The 23,268-nt window shown below is 34.2% G+C and overlaps 1 long non-coding RNA gene across 1 annotated transcript; it reads left to right on the forward strand.

The window, feature by feature from the left end:
• The first annotated feature begins 556 nt into the window (after positions 1-556).
• On the forward strand, positions 557-22,114 carry LOC102805049 (uncharacterized). The gene is made up of 6 exons (XR_014927450.1): positions 557-687; positions 13,344-13,426; positions 19,916-20,042; positions 20,914-20,979; positions 21,561-21,697; positions 21,797-22,114. It is a non-coding gene; the product is annotated as an uncharacterized LOC102805049 (long non-coding RNA).
• Positions 22,115-23,268: the final 1,154 nt, after the last annotated feature.

A 23,268-nucleotide genomic window follows, 5' to 3' on the forward strand; every position in this document is an offset into this window, starting at 1 on the left:
TTACGGCTAATCTCATTTTTGTGTCTAAACAATAAATCACAGTTATTTTTGTTTTAGCATGCACTTTCATTGCCGCCAGATATTAATGCGTACTGCCGAAATACAAAAACAAAACAACGAGAACGCGTACAAAATAAAAAAATAATTAGATAAAAAAAATATTGTCACTCAGTTTGAAATTATTTTACAGTAAGTGCACTCTACTATAAAAGTGTTCTGATTAGATTACTAGTATTCGATATGGTAACACCTACGCGCTTGGTCCCAGCATTTAGCACATTGTCGCTGAAGACAGACAACAAATAGAAACAGTAAAGTGAACAGTGGAACGTCTGTTAAGACTTCAAACGTGTCCTTGACTTCAAAAGTGTCCCCCTATTTTCTGTAGAAATTGATTGCAGCATAATCTAATAATACTTGTATTTATATTTTAGTATAAAGTTGTTAATATTTATATTATGCACATTACGAATCTGTTTTGCGGTTCTTTAGTGATAATGCCCTCACTTTAATCGTTGTTTTAACTTTCAATATCATTTTATCATCCGACACTGGTGCGAAATACACGTCGCAATTTTTCACTAGCTTAGGGGGGGGGGCATAGAGAAGACATTATGGGATATTTCTAGTTCGTAGTATGGCCGTTTTTCAGAGTGTCGCTGCATGACTATATTTCATTCACTGACGGTAAGTTGTGGCATTTAAACGTATTATTTGACAATAGGGTTGATACTAGAAACCGTGTACACTCGTGTGTCAGCGAGTGTGCTGTATACCGTATTTTCTATGCTCAACTTAAGTGCTTGTGATACGGCGGTAGTCGGGGACTGTGGTGGTAACGGCTCAGAGATCAAACGCCTGTGATAGACTTTAAAATTTGACACATCAGCATTAATCCTTACCAGAACGAAGAATTCCCGATTTATTCATTACCATAAATTTCGTATAATAAATCAACCAGTAATAATTATCGAAAATTGTTTGTTGGAAAAGGAGTTTGGAGCTATCCGGCAATCAACTGGCAACATCAAGTCTAGTCGCCAATTGTTTGATATGGTCAATTTACTTGCCACTTAGCTGTATGACTCATTTGAATCAAAATTACAATGTTTTGTGTTGGTCCTTCGTCCACAACTATGTCCACACCTCATCATCTCATTAGTCCTTGTTTAAATAAAGTCAGAATACGCTGACTTATAAATTTCACTTCCGTGCACTTCTGTGTCCTGTCCGTCAATCTGTCAGCTTACAGCTACCAGTATATCTCAAACTTCATACATGCAATAATACAGTAACTTCATATATTTTGGGATGTATAATCATAATCTAAATTACGATGGCAACCATTTTAATGCCAAAAATTCATTAAAATCAAGCATGTCTGTCATTTCGGAACCAGATCTTTAAAAATAAAACACACAATTTATATAATGGAGATATTCATGCACATCCTTTTGTTTCTCTGATCAGATTTAATATGGCCGTTTGGTGGCTGTTCCAGAGCTACATGTACCCCGGTATATCTCTGACATGCCTCGAGCAATCATATTTCAAGCTTCACATCCACATATAAAACATGTTGCACATCATGTACACATGCACTTCTACATGTATGTGTACTTAGATTGAAAATAGGCAGAGACTACCTATTTTGTTTGTTTGTTATGGGATACTTATTTTATTTTATGTTCTAATAATAGGTCCAGAAAACGGGCTGATTTTTACTCACTTGGTAATTTGATGTGTTTAAGTAGATACATGTACTCATATTAAGTGTCCAATTTTCAGGTGGTTTATGTATTTGTAATGCTCTGTATGAATACCGATATATGTAGTGAAATTTTAAAGTTGAATCATCTATGGCGAGATAAATAGAGGAAGAAAAGCTTGTTGTACAATTAAATGTTTGTTTTATTCATTGATCGATTTAATTCTCAGACAAAATCCTGACTTTAAATTACACACATGTAAAACGGAATAATTTTACAACAGTGAGTTTTTATGGTATTCAGTGCATTGCACTTGCATGGCATTGTCTGCCGTTTAGTGGTGCAGTTTCACTTCGACAGAAGTTGGAAAAACAGACTGTAGCTGGACTCAGAATCTTTTATTGAATTATTAGTCCCCATTCGGACACAGTCCGAATGGGCCATTCCAGTTTATATCTGCACCCCCCCTGTTGATGAGGTCGGATTTCCAGCACTGTATGATGGGGAAAATACCCCGGAATTCCAACTGTATATGGAGAAACAGAATCTGGAAATCCAGACGTGTATGGAAAAAATTTTCCTGGAAATCCAGGCAGTTATGGCTACTAAATTAAATGTGGCCTTGTTTATCTCGCCACATACCGGTTGATGAGGTTGGATTTCCAACACTGTATGACTAAAAAAACTTGGAATTCTGATTGTATATGGTAACACAATTTGGCCAGTATGAAATATTTATTACTGAAATTAGATAAGGATGGCCACTCAACAGAATGGGTCTAATAATTATCTTTACATAGCAGTTGATGAGGTTAGCTTTCCAACATTGTATGGCAAAAAGGCAAGCTATGGCAGTATTTAAGCTATATCTTTGAACTCAAGTTTAGCTGCCACTATATCAAATGGGAATCTGTTTTTAAGTTTAAACTTAGGAAAAAGATGAAGGAAAAGATGATTGAATCTGTCTGACAGGTACATTTTTTAATCCACCAATTTGTTACATGTATCATGAAATAAATTGCAAACTATCTCCTGCAGGAGCCACAGGGTAGCCACACATCAAATACTCCATGGTTATCGTAACTGTGTTTAATTAAGACTGTTATAAAACACACAAATGATACTACATTGTATTTGATGAAATATTTGTATCTAGTTAACACACTTAATTTGTGGCAGGCATGGGTAATAATATACACCGCCTTTTGGTTTAAGAGTGGTATATGAAATAGTCTGTGCATATAATATTAATATCATTGTTATATTGCTTCGTTTGTGATGTTACTAATGTCATATAATGTTATAGTCTTCATAGTAAGACTTTTAAACATTTTATTGACATTGTAGACACTCTGAAATCATTATAACATCACAAAGACTAAGGAAGTAAACAATTTCATGACTTCAATACTAGTACGGTATATGCACCAGACCAGTGTTTTTTTAAGGGCAGTAAGCAGGTAAATGTTACCGCAGTTCTCCAGCCATTTCACCCCCCCCCCCGAAATAGATGTAAGGATAGGATATGAATATTTTACGTGTTTCCTCCAAATTGTTACTTATGTTTCCCTACCTTAGCAAAACCACTGCATGTTGTAAGACAGGTTGCTCAAATATTTAGAATATTATACCACTGCACATAAAATAAGAATTTTCTTGTGTGCTCACTGGCCAAAATAACACTTTTTACATACCATGTTTTATTTATTCAGCTTTAGGGGAGAGTAGGAAATCAAACGAATGGTGATCACATTTTATGCAAATGTATGCATAGATTCCATGATGCCAGTTGACCACAGTCGTCTTGTATGTTAGTTGCGCGTGGAAAAGGTGAGGCGCAGTTTTATATATGCCACTCAGCGCGTACGCGCAAGTCAGACTTTCGCATAGCATTCTAATCATAATCATCGCTCAAACCAGACTTGCGTGCGGCAATAAAATACAAGTTAGAACAAAGGAAATGTACGCGAAAATGAAATGAAAGCACAAAGGATCCAGAAAGACATAGAAATCAACATAATATAAAATATGATCGCATGATTATGTGAATATACATCATGCATAGTCTAAGAAAATGTTTACAAAGATTAATGTTTCGCGTAGACCATAATCACGCAAAGTATAAATTCAAAGTGTTTTAATACATTGGTGAGAGATCGCATTTTACGTGAACAAGAACATGCACTAAGAAGGAAAAGCAAGCCAAAGTCGAAACGGGGTGTAGCATGGATTACAAAATATGCTGCGACATCATTTTGGAGCGCAAATGAACTTCAAGTACGTCTTTGCGAAACTTGCTTCAGGCGATGCTGACATCAAGTGTGTGTTGGCCGAAGTTTGACCTCCAAGTCACGCGCTGAACTGGCGCGTTACCTTAGCAACCTTTTTCTTTCGTGCTCCGCGCGTCGATCTATTGAAATTGTTATTATATCTCACAGCACTGTAATTACGCAACTCTCATCAGGATATCCACATGAAGTTACACAGATAGAAAAAAAAATGCAATATTAAGACAAGAAAATTATGCTGTTTTTGTCAAGGCTATATACTAAATTCCTTTATTTTGGGTGTACTTTTAAAATGTAATCATAGTACAAATGTAAAGTAAACAAAATTATCGAGTGATTTTGGATTTGTTGGAAAAGTACTTGAAATGCTGTGACATGGTCTACTATTGGTGGTGGGAATTACCAAGCCAGTTTATAAAACAAGACGGTAGGCTGGTTGGCATCCGCTCCGCTCAAAAACAAGTATCATGTTTTCGGCTGTTGCCATGGTAGGACATGAACGTGCAGCTAACGTCGGTTTATAACTAAAACCGGGCCCCGTATACAAGGTTCGCAAAAAAACGTTCAGACCTTAGAAGTCACTTTATTTTATTGCTAGGACGTATTCTGCTGTTAAATTTATTATTTCCAACCGTTTTGCGATAGTATTTTCTAGATTGAAACATGGAGGCATGATTGAAGGCAGCATTTACAGTTCATTCTTAGTTCAAAGTTGCGTTGGGATTACGTTGATAGAGTGTAACAATGTTGGCGCCGGTGATCTCTTACCAGTGCGCAACGTAGCCAAAATAAAAACAAAACATGATCATATAAACACTGCTATTTATAATAATATAAAGACTGGTAGGAGGTAATAAATTTGGGGCGAAAGTATTCAAAAATCAGTTTTGGGCTGTTGCTATGACAGCGGTGAGCGAGAATTTGTTTTCAGATTTTACAACCTAACTAGAGTGAAGGTGTGACTTGCCCGCCAAGTTTGAACCAAACGGCCCAGCCAAAAAAAATCACAGAAGAGTCAAATTTGTCGGTAATGAAAACAGATATCAAAAATTCAAATAATAACTTAGTGCCCACACTCAAGCTGAGTAGAATGAGCTATGTCTGAAGAGTTTTATCCTAAATTTGTAGGAGGAGACTCATTTAGCACGAAGCTATCCAGTTTTTTGGCTGTTACTGTGGCAACGATAGGCCAATTTTTTTCTTCAGATTTTACCTAATAACTAGGGTGATGGTGTGACCTGCCTGTCAAGTTTGAGGGAAATAGGCCAAGCCAAAACATTCACAGAAGAATTAATACGTGAAAACACCGGAAACCAGAAGTTTTAATACATTGGTGAGAGATCGCATTTTACGTGAACAAGAACATGCACTAAGAAGGAAAAGCAAGCCAAAGTCGAAACGGGGTGTAGCATGGATTACAAAATATGCTGCGACATCATTTTGGAGCGCAAATGAACTGTACTGGCTTTGAATATTTCAAAATCGTTTACTTAGTGCGCTGCTTTTCTATTTAGGCAAATTTGTTTACAATATTGTACCGGCTCTGAATAGTTCAACATTCTAATTGCTTTCACAATAATTACGCAAACTCAACGTATTGGGTCTGTGAATATTGATATATTACTGACTTGACAATGCGTTGCATTCGTAACAATTACGCAAACTTAAACATGGAGCATTTAATGCCAATAACATATGAAGATATAAAATATTATAATAAAATGTATACAAGTGTTGTAATGTTCGATGTAATAGCTAGATGTTGAGTTGAGTTTTAAATTTGAATGTGAACTATTCCAGTTCATGGGTGCCAATAAAAGTTGAGAAAAACTGAAAGGTACAAGTCAGACTCTTTGAAAGGAATGAATCAAGAGTATACACATGACTTATTTGCCCCAACACATTGGTTTATTCTTTATTCTAAGTTGCGTCCGTATAAATAAGTATCGGCAGTCGAACTTTTGGGAGTTGTCAACGTATTTGCCAACACCGAAAATCTGGGAAAAATCGCAAAAAGGTGCAAAATAGCTGCCTGCATCGTAAAAAATAAATAAGTAAACAATCTCTTCCATAATCACACCAAAACATGCAGAGATGGCTGTTGATTCATTTGCCCAATGCACTGATGTTGCGTTCTCCCAGTGATAGTTCGCAAAGAACATTCAGTTTTCAGGAGTCACTTCTCTTACCAGCGCGTCCAGGGAGCGCGTCCATCGTTAAAATTGTATTCACGCAACTTGACCTTTTGACATAGATTTGATGATGATTATTTTATTTCAGCAATATTCTGTTTGCATTGTTGAAAAGTTTTTATATTCGATATCGTGGAAGTCGTGGAATACTATTGTTGTTGCGATAAATATACATTCCTCTATTCGCCGAGTTTATCAAACAATGTTTTATTCATTGTTATCGTACACTTTATTGTTTCATGGACGCATATACTCCACATTTTAATAAATTAATTTCATTTTGAACGTTTTATAAAAATAATAAACTCGTTTATTTTTAAGGAAGACATCTAAAATATAATGGAATCGCCAAGGCATTGTGCAACACTTCCGTCCTAGGCTGGTTTGGTTACGTCCCAGCAAGAGCAACGGCCGACGTCAGCTAGCCTTATTATAAAATTTTCGAATTAACTGTATTTTGTTATGCATTCAAAATGTCGTTGTTGCAAAACATGATATCGGAGGGTACAACGCGATGGTATAGAGGTGAAACTAAAAGTAAAATATTCCAAGGAAAAATTGACTGGCAATGGGACATGCCATTAAACGGGAAACTGAGTACCTGACACTCGCAAACCAATATTACCATAGACCTTAATGATATTACTAATACAAAGTAAATGACAACATCAAATATCAACAAACTGCCAATTACTGTTGCTTTTTAATATCCATTTCAGTGTTAAAGCAATGTTTCGTATACCCATAAAAGCAATGGAATAGTCCAACTACGCCGTCTCAAACGACCTCACATCAAAGGCATACCGCGTCCGGTGTTTTGAAGTTCTCAGCGTTTGCAACTACAAGTATTTTGCGCCAGCTTTCCCCACATGCTTGTTCGCGCTATACCAGCCCGGTTGCTATAGGACCGAAGTTGTTTATTTTAACAAGTCTTGTTTCGCCAACAAGCCTGAAACAAATCAGTTGTAAATAATTCACAGGCCACTCGAACTAGTAATGTTAATACTGCAAGGCAAAAAAGTGGCGCGGTGATAAATGTTTCTGCGAATGACAGGCATGAAACACTGTAAAATCAAACGAGTGGATGTGTATCATATTTGATACACATACATTTTACGTACAGCTGAAATTCATTCATCTCCACAATTAAGAATGAGTAAAGCGGACCACTGTGTTGTATTTCGTGATTGACTGAAATAATAATTGGAAGTTTACCAAAGCTTAGGGATTGGTCAGTTACTTCGGCCTAGGGGGGTCGGTGGATCAGTGGGGGGGGGGGGGTTACCCTGTTTTTGATATCATGTTTTCCAGAATTAACACGTGCTCATGCATATATTTATAATAATTTTATTTCAGAACAAACGATAAAAAAGTTAGTCGTACAAATGTATTCTTAATAATAACTATTACTTATATTGCCTATAAATTTGTTGATGCAAAAAATTGTATAGACTAAATATTTTGAGGTTAAAGTTGCCAAATAACTAACAGATTATGCAATGCGGCTAGAACCCCAATTATACAGTTAAGTTTTAAACACATCCCAAGTCCATGTGCTGCTGATATCAGATTATTTTATTTAAATCTGTAGTCACTCACCATTGTACAAGATATTTACTGGATTTATCCAATTATAACAGGAGACGGAAAGACAACACAGCAATTAGTACAAAGAGCAGTGACAGTTTTTTGTTCAGCAAGTCAAAAAAGTTAAATTTGTGAAAATGCTGATATATAAATTCAAATATAAGGGCGTATATCGAGTGAGTACTCCACAGCTTTGCTTTTATTTACTATCTTTAGCAACATAGATTTCCCTCCTTCCTGCAGCCTTTTCTGTAGTTGTTTTTTGGCTTTATGCTTCCCCTCCCCTCCTAAGGTCTATTAAATGCAAACGCTAAAAATTATGTCAAAATTATGGCAAACCATGATATTTTCAATGCACATAAAATACATTTTGTAATCATGTCAGAGTCAAAACTGTTAATGTTTCTTTGTTTTTTTAAGGGGGGGTCAGCATGTTTTAAGTTTTAAAATATGTTTTGGCGGTGTCACCCACTTTTTTTTATTTGATAAGGGGTGGGTCAACTGAGATTTACAGCTGGCAAAATGGAATCTGCCGATCCCCCCTAGGCCGAAGTTACTGACCAATCTCTTATGTATAATATTGTATCAATAAGGATCTTTAACCAAATGGGTGGTGCATGTTAATCAATATGGAGTGAAGACTAGTGCAACTTCTTGCAATGATTTCGCTGTATTCTCAATATACTTAATACTTCCATATTTCATTGGCATTTATAATTAGATAGCCACATGCAAGCCCACACACCCACAAGTCTGATATTTGCGCGTACATTTCTTTTGTTCCAACTCAGCGAACTTCTGGTTTGCGCGCAGGTTATGATTAGAATGCCACGTGCTAGTCAAATTTGCACGTACATGCAGAGTGGCATATATACAACACTGCGCCTCACCTTTTCCACGCGCATCTACACTCTCAAGTCCCAAATAAACATACCCCACGGACAAATCTTCAAACCCAAATAAACATACCCCACGGAATAAACATATCCCCCGAAAAATTTCCAAAATGACTGGGGTAAATTGTTCCCTTGCTTCTAAAATGTGCTCTTACTGGTGTATATGCAGACTTTTTACTGTTCCCTGTAATAGGAATACAAGTATACAACAAGTGATGCATTTCTAGAAATATACAAATCTTTGTTTGTCAGGCCGCGAGATATAGTCAAACAGCAAACCAATCACTACAGTGATGATGTATTTCACAAAATTTGATCAGTTGTAAGGACAAAAGTTTTCTCGATTTGCATGTCACTGTGTGTTGATAAAAATGCACGGGCTGGTCGGCTTCATCGATAAAGTTCCTCTAGTGTGACATTCGTGGCTGACGAAAAGCAAGATACCGTATAATCTTTTAAATAGGCGCACTCTAATTAAGACGTCACAGGAGTGAAAGGCCTTAATTAGGTTTTACAATAGGCGTCATGAAATTTTGAAAAATTACAGTCAATCAAAAAAACTTCACATTATAAAAAAAATATATAATATACATTATTTTTTTTAATTTTGTTGGTAAAGTATTGAATAAACAAGCAGCCTCTCGGCTGAGATAGCTCCGCTGTTAGCGATGCACATTTCAATTAAAGAACAGAAGATATCATTAGAAAATGAACAATATGGATAGTATCAATGCAATGGGACTTGCTGTTTTCAACAAGAATTCAAAAATATCATTTTTCACCATAAATGATTGTGGTATTTAACAAGAAAAAAATATCACTTTTTACCAAAAATGACAAAAATATTCACCAAAATTAGAGAATTAAAGATATCATTACAAAATGAACAAATCTGAGAGTGGTCCGCATGTAGTACCTATATATGTAATATCAAAGCAATTGGACTTGCGGTTTTTAACAAGAAGTTGAAAATATCACTTTTTACCAAAAATGCCAAAAACATTCACCAAAATTAGAGAATTGAAGATATGATCATGAAATGAACAAATCTGAGAGAGGTCTACCCAAGGTACATATACACCAAGTATCAAAGCATTCAGGCTTGTAGTTTTCAAGAAGAAGTCGAAAAAGTAAAACATTGACACGGACGACAGACAATCACTAAACATGAATGCACTGCTTAGTAGCAAATAATCATGGTACGCAATCCGGTCATGAATTTCACAAGTGAATACCTTACTTATTAAGTGTTGCAATTGTTGATTATTACTCAGTAGTAATTGCGATACGATTTCCACAAATTGGCTTTGATTTCGATGGGGAATCTGCACGATTTTTTATTTAAAACAAATTTTTTGTTTTTTAATTTAAAAAAATCAATAAATATACGATCCAAAATAAGAAAGTACCGGTACGTTTATTTGAAACTTGGGTAGTGGCCGCAGATGAACGTGGTGAACCGCCCGTTTGATTTCCTTTCTGATTTTGATAGTCCTGTAGACAATTTTTAGCTCTATTGTCATCGAAGATGACTTAGCAGAGCTCATGGTATGACTGATCATCCACATCCAACTTTACTGTTCATCTTCTTTTCCAGAACCGCTTGACCAAATGCTTTCATATTTCCACCAAAGGTACTTGGGCTGATTCTTAATCAAAGTAAAATTTGTGTCAAAATGACATTGTATGCAAAACTCTATTTTTAGTGAATTTGTTTGTAAAATTCATCTTTTCGACTTCTTCTCCAAAAAGTCAGACATGTAGAAAAAATGTAGACACATGTACAAAGTTCTCTCAAAGTTGTTCATTTGGTGAAGCTATCTCTATTTTTTAATAAATCTGACAGAAGACTACTTCAAGTATATTTGCCGCAAATATGAAAGCAAATGGACTTGCAGGTTTGGACTAGATGTCAAAAATAACATTTTCCCCAAAAAATATTCACTAAAAATCCAGATTTGCATATTTTGACAAAATCTAACAGAGACCACCCCAAGTATCTTTGCTGTGAATATGAAAGAATTTATTAAATATTTCTTTTGAATACATTCATTAAAGGTTGTTTTGATTGATAAAACATCCTCTCAAACAAAAAACTTTTTTCAACAAAATTTAATGTGCGAAAATATTACGATTAATATATGTTTGACTCCCAGTCATATTGAAATTAAAGTTTGAGTCGTATCTGATGTTTAATTTTGCCTACATGTATCTGCGAGGATTATTTTTAAACACGAGGACAGCGTGATTACAAATGTTTCAGCAGTCATTGTTTATTAGGTTCAACAATCACAAATTTATGGAATATTTTGAATGGCAACCCTGTATATTGTATTTGTGTAACGTTATGTGATCAGGGGCGGATACAGGATTATTTTATGGGGGGGGGGGGGGGGTGTCCAAACTTTAAAATCGCCAGACTAAGTTAATGATTTTTTTATATTATAAAAACAAATTGAATAGATTTTTCAATGGGGGGGGGGGGGTCCCCGGACCCCAAGAACCTCCTTAGATCCGCCACTGGTGATGTACCCCTGGCCTTGTCAAGCTTGCCTAACTTACAGACAATCTGATAGTCCCCCGCGCACTCACGTTTTAATTTGTGGGTGATGTGAGTGGAGCTTATCATATGAGTGATTGTCCGTCAGTGTCCTTTGTGTCTTCTTGAAAACTACAAGCCTGGATGCATTGATACTTGGTGTATATGTATATGTAGTCTTGGGTAGACCTCTTAGATTATTCATTTCATGATGATATCTTTAATTCTCTTATTTTGGTGAATATTTTTGTCATTTTTGGTAAAAAGTAATATTTTCGACTTCTTGTTAAAATCCGCAAGCTCGATTTCTTTGATATTACATATATAGGTACTATATGTGGACCTCTCTCAGATTTGTTCATTTCATGATGATACCTTCAATCTCTAATTTTGGTGAATATTTTTGTCATTTTTTGTAAAAAGTGATATTTTCGTCTTCTTGTCAAGTCCGATTGCTTTGATACTATACATATTGTTCATTTTCTAATGATACATGTATCGTCAGTTCTTCAATTGAAATGTGTATTGCTAACAGCAGAGCTATCTCAGCTGACAGGCCACTTGTTTTAAAATGCTAATTATGTGACTAATATGATGTCCCTCCCCTTTACCGCAGTTGGAGTTTGAACTTGGAAAATTGGCATCATATGACGAGAGTTATATTTGGAAATCCTGCTCTGTATGGTGGCATGAATGAGCTCATCAACACCGTGAATCAGGACTAGTTTGGATTTCCATTATCAAATATAAAATTTTGAACTTGGTAAATTAGCATATGATGAGAGTTATATTTGGAAATCCTACTCTGTATGGTGGCACAAAGGAACTCATCAACACCATAAGTAGGAACTATAGTTTTGGATTTCCATTACTGTATGGTGAATGGTGATTTGGAAATACAACTTTGTATGACTTATACACCCATGGAAATTATACCCTGTATGAACTAAACACATAAACTCATCAACAGGGGGGTGCAGATATAAACTGGAATGGCCCAATACGGGGACTTATAATTCGGTCTCCGTCTGTCTGTTCAGAGTCATATTTCAGAATCCTTTGAACCGATTTTGTTCATTCTTTGCATGTGCCTAGTACTTTATGTGGGACATATGCACATGCAGTGGTTTAGCAATTTGATAAAAAATGGCCAACTGGCAGCCATCTTGATTTTTTGAAAATGTTGTATTTTGGACATGCTTTGTCAGTTTTCATTCAAATTTGGTACATAGATTATACATGTTGAGACACATGTCCTCTGACCGTCTGTGCATCCGTTCGTTCGTCTGTGCGTCGTCCATCCGAGGTCATATTTCAGAATCTTTGAACCGATTCTGTTCATTCTTTGCATGCCTAGTACTTTATTTGGGACATACATGTATGCACATGCAAACATTTAGCGATACGATTCAAAATGGACATGATTTGGCACATACTTTATACATGTTAAGATACATGTCCATGACAATTTGTTTCAAAATCGGATCAAGGATAGCTGATTGACAGCCATCTGACTTTTTGGCCTTACGACTATATTTCCAAGATTTATGTACCATTTTCATTCGTAATTGGCACATACATCAGACATGTCACTTTGTTTCATAATCAGGTCAAAGATGGCCGAATAACGGCTGTTTTTATTTGCAGCCATATTACTATATCTCTGTCACCCATGTAGCATTTTCATTGATATTTAGCATGTCATAAATGGATACATGTACATGTCAATTCAATTTGTAATTTGATCAAATTTGGCTGGCTGTTTGTTTGAAATGTGATAACTTGGACATGCTTTCACTTGTGATCTATGTTTTTCTTTGCTATGTCTTAAATCGAAGGGGTCATCACGCAACACATTTTCGAATTTGATGTAAATAAACAATCTGTTGTATTCGCCACTTGGGACTCAAGTTTCAAGGACATGCTCGTGACAACCCCTCCACTTTAATATGACGAGCACAAAGAGAACTTTCAAAAATTTAACAAGGACTATGTCATTTTCAATGACTTGTTGATTAATGATTTATTATTATTTTATTCTACAAATGTCCATTCCAGGATCTCTAGTGGGAACACATTTTGTGTTCTTGCCTGGTAATTTTGTTAAAAAAACTAATATTGTGTATTTTCAGAAATGACTCGTTTTGAAGCTTTTTTTGCAAGACCAAATAATCAGTATGTTCGACAGCCCGATGTTAAAGATTCTGATGAAGAAGTAAGTTGTCTGAACAATTTGTCTTTCGTAACTACATGTATAAATTAATTTTTAGTTTAATTGGCTCATTCTCAATGAAAATATATACGTGTAGATGTTTTGTTTGATTATTTTGACAGCAAGATTACCAATATCATTGCACATTTTGTTTCTTTAAATTTGTTGACATATACTGTAGTTTCATTATGCTTGCTTTTCGCATGATCAATCACTAGTGTGTCCATTATAGTTATTTTTTAATATTTTTTTTTTTATCTTAAGTGGAATCTACAAAATAAGTTTCCAACACTTGAAAGTAGGCAAGCGTTTTCTAATTTATTATTTTGGTAAATGAAATTTGTAGTAAAGCCAGTAAAACAAGTTTTGAAGCAGCACAATGTTGCATCGAAATATAGCAAAGCATACTTCTACATTATATGAAATAAATGACAAGGTTATGATAAAGCTGCAAGCTAAAACAAAGCTGACAGGAAAAAAATAAATCTTGGTTGACACTAACATGTATAATGTGGAAATGCTAATATAAAGAAGAAAGTATATCAGTGGTTCTCTCTATCTGACCCAACCAGCACAACTCATGCTAAAGAGAGAGACAGGTGATAAGCAGGTCATCTCAAAATTGATTAATTAATTCTTGTAACCATAATGAGTTAATAGCATACAGGCAATAAAACATTGTGCAGATTAAGTGTTATAATATTAATCATTTTAATATAACACAGGTTTTTCTAGAAAAAACTGCAAGAGGGCACACTGCAATCCCTGAATATATTTCATAGCAGACACTGATAGGGTTCTACCTTTAAAACAACCATATAGACTAGAAAAAAATGATGGTCTGAAACAAAAAACAAGACATTAAGACGTTGGTGATGAAACTAAATGCTCAGGGCAAATGCGCATATTTAGTCCCCGTTGAACGCAGTCTGAAAACGGGGACTTATGTTTTGACCTCCGTGTGTTCGTGCGTTTGTGCATGCGCCCGGACCTGTATCTTAGAAATGCCTGGACCAATCACAATCAAACTTCACACATACATCAAACATGATATTATACATATGCACGTCAATTTGTTTCACAATCTGATTTAAGATGGCCGAATGGTGGCCATTTTTGTGCTAAAAATTAAGCATTTCTCGGCTGTTTACAGATGGATTTTGTTCAAACTTGGTATATACGTTAGACATTGATGGGACCTTGATGCAAATAATTTTGTTTTTCAGATAAGATTCAAAATGGCCGACTGGCAGCCATTTTGTATTAATGAATGTGGTTCTCGTGCCATATCTCTGACTTACTTTCACTGATTATGTTCAAATTTTAAATATTCATTATACATCATGTCATAGATAGACAGATATACTGGTTTGACGATCCTATTTAAAATGGCCAAATGGTGGCTATTTTTGTGCTAAACAATCATCAAATATCAAGCATTTCTGGCATTTATGGATGGATTTCGTTCAAACTTGGTACATATATTAGACATTACAGGTTCCTGATGCACATCATTTATTTTTCAGATCGGATTCAAAATGGCTGTCTGGCAGCCATTTTGTTTTAATAAATGGGCTTCTAGACCCATATCTCCGACTTGTTTTGACTGATAATATTTTCAAATTTTAAATATTCATTATACATCATGTCATAGATAAACAGATATATTGATTTGACTATCCTATTCAAAATGGCCGAATGGTGGTCATTTTTGTGCTAAAAAAATCATAAAATATCAAGCATTTATGGGTGGATTTCGTTCAAACTTGGTACATGTACATACATTAGACATTACGGGTTCCTGATGCTCGTAATTTTATTTTTCAGATTGGATTCAAAATGCCTGACTGGCAGCCATTTTGTTTTAATGATTGGGCTTCTAGAGCCATATCTCTTAAATGCTTTGACTTATTATATTTAAATTTGATATATTCATTGTACGTTATATATATACATGTAATCAAAATGGCTGATTTTGAATGCTGTTCCAGAGCAATATCTCTCAATATGGACATGTACTTGTTTGACGATCAGATACAACTGTCAATCATTTTAATGTTAAAAAATCATATTCCTGTCATGGTTATATTCCAGCTATATTACTATAAACAAAACTATATATCTTAAATTTGATAACTAACGGGGACTGTGCCATGCATGGCTTGTTGATTAGGTTTTGGTAAAAATCCATACATATTAATTACCTAATTTGCATAATGATTAGTCAATTTTCGGATTTTCAACTGATATCCCAAGTATTAATTTAATCATCACATTTCAATAAAACTTGGTAGATATTTGTCATAGGAAACTGCACAGACCTGATAGTTTTTAGGGTAATATCAGTACATGCTAATTACCTAATTTGCATAATTATTTAATTTTCAGCTTTTTCACTGATATCTCAAATATTATTCATCGCATTTCAATGAAACTTGGTACATAGATGCTCTAGGACAATGTAAAAACCTGATTTGCATAATTAGTTTTCAAGTACAAGTATTTTTTCAATGTGTCTCCAATACCCTCAGCACACAGGAGTTCTTTCAAAGCTTTCTTTGATTCTAGACTTGACAAAACCATTTCATTGATAGGTGTGCTGTCTATGATTCACTATTTTATTGTGCTGGCCACAATTATTTGCAAGTTATTCTGTATTAACTTGATCTACTAATATAATTTATAATTTTTTGTAATAAGTAATAAGGGCAGTTGATTATTAACTGATACTGATGCAAAGCATGTAATTTGTTCATTGCTGCAGCAACCACTCCCCTCAAAATTACTAATTTTTAGCTCCGCTGTCGACTTTGTCGAGCGGAGCTTATCATATGAGTAATTGTCCGTCGTCGTCGTCCGTGTCAATGTTTTAATTCTTCGACTTCTTCTTGAAAACTACAAGCCTGAATGCTTTGATACTTGGTGTATATGTACCTTGGGTAGACCTCTCTTAGATTTGTTCATTTCATGATGATATCTTCAGTTCTCTAATTTTGGTGAATATTTTTGTTATTTTTGGTAAAAAGTGATATTTTCAACTTCTTGTTAAAAAACGCAAGTCCAATTGCTTTGATGTTACATATATAGATACTACATGTGGACCTCTCTCAGATTTGTTCATTTCATGATGATATCTTCAATTCTCTAATTTTGGTGAATATTTTTGTAATTTTTGGTAAAAGGTGATATTTTCCACTTCTTGTTGAAAACCGCAAGTCTGATTGCATTGATACTATGCATATTGTTCATTTTCTAATGATATCTTCTGTTCTTTAATTGAAATGCGCATTGCTAACAGCAGAGCTATCTCTGCCGAGAGGCTGCTTGTTTTTATTTTTAAACATATTCATGTACAAATAGCTGTCACTTGTTTATATTTTTGCCAACCAGCATGCAATTGTCTGATAACAAATTTCGTTCACCATGAAGTTGTCTTATTACTAGAAACACACAAATGTAATTTAATAAACAGCAGTCGTAATGCTATTATTACCTTGCCCGTATCATCAAAGATGGAAGGGAAAGATATATTGAGGGGAGAATGTCTGTTGTCGATGTTGTCGTCATCGTTGTTAATAATTGTCAATGTGTGCACAATAACTTCACTAATTCTATTCCAAAGTTTATTAAACTCAGTCACCTAATTCGCCAAAATAAAATCTTGCCTTAGTTCAAACGACAGATGACCTGTGTAAAAAAAATCGTGAAAAAATTGGGAAAATCTGATAAAATACTTTGACTGTTTCTACTTGACTGATCACTGGTGATACACATTCAAAGGTCACTGATCCCAGTGGGAATATGCATTGTTGTATGTGTTCAATGAAGTAAATCATTTATCTTATAAAAATATCAATGGTAATGTACCGTAAAAACTTTAAAATTTCGACCAGTTTTAATTAGTTTTTTTTTTTTTGATAGTCGAATTTTTAGACTCACAAAACCAACAAAAATTGTGGACGAAATTTTGGAAGAAATATTGGTCGTTTTGGAATAACCTGGGAAGCTTTTTGTATTTCTTAAAAGTGGAATAAACAACGATAGTACGGACAAATTTGTTTGCTATAACGCGCTGTACATGCTGAGCTAGGGGTCACGACCTACATGACCTAATTTTAATACACAAGAGTGAAATAAAAACAAGCGCGTACGATAGTGCGGACAAATTTGTTTGAAATAATGCGTGCTAGATGCTGAGTTAGGGGTCACAACCTACATGACCTAATTTACACAAGAGTGGGAAAAAAAAAAAGGCCGTTTGATTTGTGCAGCAAAATATATTGCGGATGTTGGTGAACACCTCGAACCACAGTCCCTCCACAAACAGCTTGTTCGTTCTGTGTGAGGCTATTCTCACTGCCATCCAGTGCATTGGTTATGTGGATTAGCGGATGTCCGGGCGGATGTGTTTCACTCTGTCCCAATGTGCGAGACTGGTATTACCGGACGCTGTCGTTTGGAAAATCACTGCGGTGAAACTGTAATTTTTGGAGGTGTCTACATGAGGGAAAATAAACTGTGAATAGGCCTACGTCGCTCCAAAATACGCAAACCGGGAAGTCAAATAAGTGTTGAAGTTGGAAGCTTGCGAGCTTAGTTTCCAATTTATTTACTTACTCAATTTTTGTTTTATTCCATACCGAGTGTTTAAAATGCATGGGAGTTTGGCCGATGTAAAACGTACTCCGGGAAATTACATTATTACATTAGCTCATTACAGCTCCTTGCGGGGACATTCTGCTTACATTCGAGTAATTTCTGTACTCGTTCTAGTAATAATCATACTGTACTCTTTGGTCGCCCACGTCTGTAAATTTTGACTTATTTGACGATGACACAAGTCAAGCGTCTAAGCAATCACAGAACCGGATTCACGCAATGGGGGCTGTCCTTTGCTTTATATGCAAATTGTTTTTCTCAATGACTGGCAAAAACGTTGCGTCTGGTTTTATTTAGGATCAACCTTTTTAAGAGCAAATACAGACTGTGATTGTTATTCGAATCAACCTTTTTTCAAAAGCAAATACAAACTCTGATGTTTTTTTTATTAAATAATAAATTTTATAGATATATAAATAAATACATGTGACTTCAATGTTATTTTAGTTCATGCAAATTACGTGGAGGCAAACCTGACCTAGCTCACACTCGACGAGTACAGGATTACAGAAACCCGTAATCTGACAGAGTTGGTGCGAATTACCAAGAGCTCCGGAATATGAAAGTTTGGTCGAATTTTCAGAGTCGCTAGGTTGTAAAATTACGTAAACTCGCCAAAAACACCGGTGGCCGAATTTCTAGAGCTTTCGAAATTTTTTACGGTATCTCCCAAATCCCATGGGAATACTAGACTGGGTTTCAAAACCAACTCATGAAGAGAGTTTTTGCACAGTCTGATACACATTTGCAAACTTACCAATAAAATCTTTACAGAAAACAAGATGTCAGAAAATCAATATAAGCACTCCTATGAATTGGGTGCCAAACTTTTTATTAAGATCTGCAGTCAAAAGAAAATCTGTTAACGCTAAAATACATAAAAAGCAAAAAGTTGCATCCACATTTTAAAAGAAAAAAAATGTTTTGTTGAAATGTATAAATTTTTTAAATTAAAATTCACAGGAATTTGTTTCAGCTATTAGAACAGAATGATATAGCTTTTATAATGCTAATTTAAAAATGTACTTCAAAAACAAAGATTGCAGTGTTTGAAAATGTAGATTCTCAAGAGGGAACAGTATTGTTGACTTCGCTTTTCACTGGACACCAACCAACAGTTTGATTTAATTTACATACAAAGCAGATCTTGATAAATGCGAAATTATAGTTATTCCTAGAGGGTGTTTTTTTTTATTTTTCAAACAATACAGTAGTCACATACAAGGCAGTTCATATTTGTCTCAGTGAATCATTAATTTTTGACAGACACCTGTACAAAATACTTGGACAAAAGCCAGCTAAGATATTCTGTTATCTTGCATGTTTTATGAATTTATGCGTGTCTAAATGCAGCACTTTTTTTCAGAGATATCAGAATTTCTTTGAATAAAGCTTAAAATAATTAAACAAATTAGATATCAATTAAGAGCATTCCCACTGCCGTTTCATTCCCAAAACTTGTTTTAATTCAAAATTGATTATGACTATGATAAAGGAATAACATTATATAGCAAAGGGCAAAGTCACCAGAGTTCAACTATGTTTTTATCTTCAGGTGCGAATACATTGTTATAGCCAACCAGTTACTGTGCACACATGCAAGCACAAAATGTAAACCAGTATGACAGCATATAAACCCTCCCATAATCAGATTGCCCTGCATCAGTTCTAATAATCAGTGCCTTTAAAGTTTCTTAAATCATGTAAAAGTGATTGCTTCCAATCATGCAGATATTCATAGCAACATTCAATTTATGAATTTTTTTGACATATACTCTTTCCTTTAAAAGTTGTAGTTTTGCTCAACTACTATCTCCTTTTTTTTCTATCTAGTTCCTCTTGCCAGTGTTCAAAGTCATGTTTGAAGAAAGTATATAAAAGTGTTCTTACCAAATGAACAAAGTTTGCTGTAGAAAGAATACCATAACGAAAAACTACAACACAACCATGCAAAGCAGTTGTAAGTTTCCATTAGAATCAATTTCAAATATCTTAATATGAATAATTAAAGCCACAAGTAGTATCAGTTGGGCCCAAGCTTTCAGGCATCTGTTTCATAATTAATGAGGTCACATGTTGCCATATTTTCACCATGTTCTGTTGATATTGGTTGTCCTTATATTAGTGCTGTGTTTAACAGTGAAAAACTCAAAGATTGAATTATTAAAAGTACATATACAGAAAATGTACTGTTTCAGGTTTTATATGCTCTACTGTTAAAGATGCACTTTTGATACAAGTACAGTATATATATTTAAAAAGATCGAAATATTTGTAATGGACAGAAGCATTCCATTGCATACTGAGTGAAAGCCGATTTCATTTTGAATTAATGCCATATAGGTAAAACACATGTTTACATCTATTTGGAATTTCAAGCATTTTATTTTCTCCATAGGAATATATACAAAATGAAAACAAATACGGGAAACATTTTGTTGCTAAATCCTTCTACAAATTACATACAAATTGCAAAACCACCTAATTAGGCACAAAGACTTTATAAAAAAGTACATTGTTCAATTCAACATATTGTAAAAGGAAACCCTTAATTTTGTATGGTTATGGCAGTGACTGCATACAAATACCAGTAAGAATATGTGACAACTGTTATGAAATATGATTAGTAAAATTATTCTGCCTGTTACTACAATGGGGCATGTATGCATGATTGATTGGAAAGTGTCTTGTGTGGAAATTACAAAAAACGTTTGAAAAGAAAATTGTGTGTAGGAAGCAAGATCTATAAAGAACTTCAGAGAACTTTTTTTCAATGCCTTCTCCCCAATATGTGTATAAATATATTTGAAAAGGCTATTCTTTTGTTTCAGGGTTCAGAACAACTCCTCCTTCAACTGGAGAGAAAAATATATTTTGCTGAAGAGAATGACGGAAAGGTATTTAGTTTTGTATAATATGCATCATTTATCCAATGCTAGCTTATTAACTATTATATCCAAGCATCAATGTATCATTTTGCAAGTTGATTGTAAACTTGCCAATGAAAATTTCTGATAGTGTCTCCCAGTGTAAAATTGTGTTTTGTCATTGCATACTCTTGTAAATGTTCACATTTGGGGTGATATGTATTTCTTTTTTTTATTTGAAACTGTATTCTTGTTTGTGCTACTGCTTGTTATGTGATATATTTATGATACATGTACTATTTTATTTTTCAATATTTTTGAGGTGTGCAAGATTTTTGTGTACACCCCCCCCCCCAAATTGTAATGATGGAGGAAGTGATTGATTCACCAATGTAATGAGTTACTTTTTTATTTTAGCCCAGGTTTAGAGTAAGGAAAATGTTTATTAAGCAAAAATTTATTACATGTTGCAAGGTGTTCAATGCATGTTGATTATAATATACTTATATCATTCATACTATACCACAGGGAAGCTTATAATAGTTTCACTATGTTATTTTTCATAAAACGTACCTATGTATTTATAATATATGTTACTGCCTTATTTACAGTTTTGCAACCAGATTTGTGCAAGATTTCTTGCTTAAAGAAGCAATAGCATTTCTAGTGGCAAGAAAGATGGGTACATGTATATCATTAAAAACAGCCGATGAGCATTGCCAGCAAACAGAGATGCTAAAAAGATAAGGTAACTACATGTAAATACAAATCTGCTTGAATTCTATTGTATCCTTATACCAACACTTGAGAGAATGCATTAACAAAATTATCTCTGTTTTGTCATTAGGTGGGAAAAGCCAGACTTCAATAGCTTCATCAGACATTACCACAATCCATGAAAAAATAATTATTTTTGGGAGTGATAGAATTATTAGAAGAACAACATTAATTATCTTTTGAGAAATGCATTTTGAGTGGTTGAATTATAAGATTATAATTCTAGTAACTAAACTGCAGGATTGGAACAAACATTAGCGTTACATGTACCATCCACAGAGTTTGTCAAGTTTTGAGAACAATGTATTAGTTCATTCATGCCACTGTAACAACCATGTGCTGTGAAAAAATTTTGAATAAAAGTTGTAATTTGCAATAAAAATAATAACACTTACACTTGCTCAATCTTTTTCTCATACATTTTATTGGTACCACTCATCTCATTTTGCAGGAGTTGGGTGGCCCTGAGAATGACTTCAAAAGTGTCCCTTAATAGTTTATTTTAATAATTAGCAATTATGCCGCCCTTAGTTGTTCTTAATTATAACAAATTAATATGACTTCAAAAGTGTCCTTTAATATTTATAATTTAATAATTTGCATTTATGTCACCATTACTTGTTAATGAATATAACAAATTAATATGACCTCAAAAGTGTCCCCCATGTCTTCAAAAGTGTCTTTTAATATATATAATTTAATAATTTGCATTTATGTCACCATTACTTGTTAATGAATATATACAAATTAATATGACCTCAAAAGTGTCTCCATGTCTTCAAAAGTGTCCTTTAATATTATTAATTTAATAATTTGCATTTATGTCACCATTAATTGTTAATGTATATAACAAATTAATATGACCTCAAAAGTGTCCCCATGTCTTCAAAAGTGTCCCTCAATAGTTTTAGTTCAATAATTTGCATTTATGTCACCATTAATTGTTAATGAATATAACAAATTAATATGACCTCAAAAGTGTCCCCATGTCTTCATAAGTGTCCTTTAATATTTTTGATTTAATAATTTGCATTTATGTCACCATTACTTGTTAATGAATATAACAAATTAATATGACCTCAAAAGTGTCCCCATGTCTTCAAAAGTGTCCTTTAATATTTTTGATTTAATAATTTGCATTTATGTCACCATTAGTTGTTCGTGAATAGGACAAATTAATATGACTTCAAAAGTGTCCCTTTGTCTTCAAAAGTGTCCCTGAATAGTTTTAATTTAATAATTTATATTTATGTCACGATTAGTTGTTCGTTAATGGAACAAATTAATATGACTTCAAAAGTGTCCCTTAATATTTATAATTCAATAATTTACATTTATGTCACCATTACTTGTTAATGAATATAACAAATTAATATGACCTCAAAAGTGTCCCCATGTCTTCAAAAGTGTCCCTTAATATTTATAATTTAATAATTTGCATTTTTGTCAGCATTACTTGTTAATGAATATAACAAATTAATATGACCCAAAAAGTGTCCCCCATGTCTTCAAAAGTGTCTTTTAATATATATAATTTAATAA

The sequence above is a fragment of the Saccoglossus kowalevskii genome, chromosome 19 (assembly GCF_978046115.1).
Source record: "Saccoglossus kowalevskii chromosome 19, keSacKowa6.1, whole genome shotgun sequence".
Classification (NCBI taxonomy): Eukaryota; Metazoa; Hemichordata; class Enteropneusta; family Harrimaniidae; genus Saccoglossus; species Saccoglossus kowalevskii.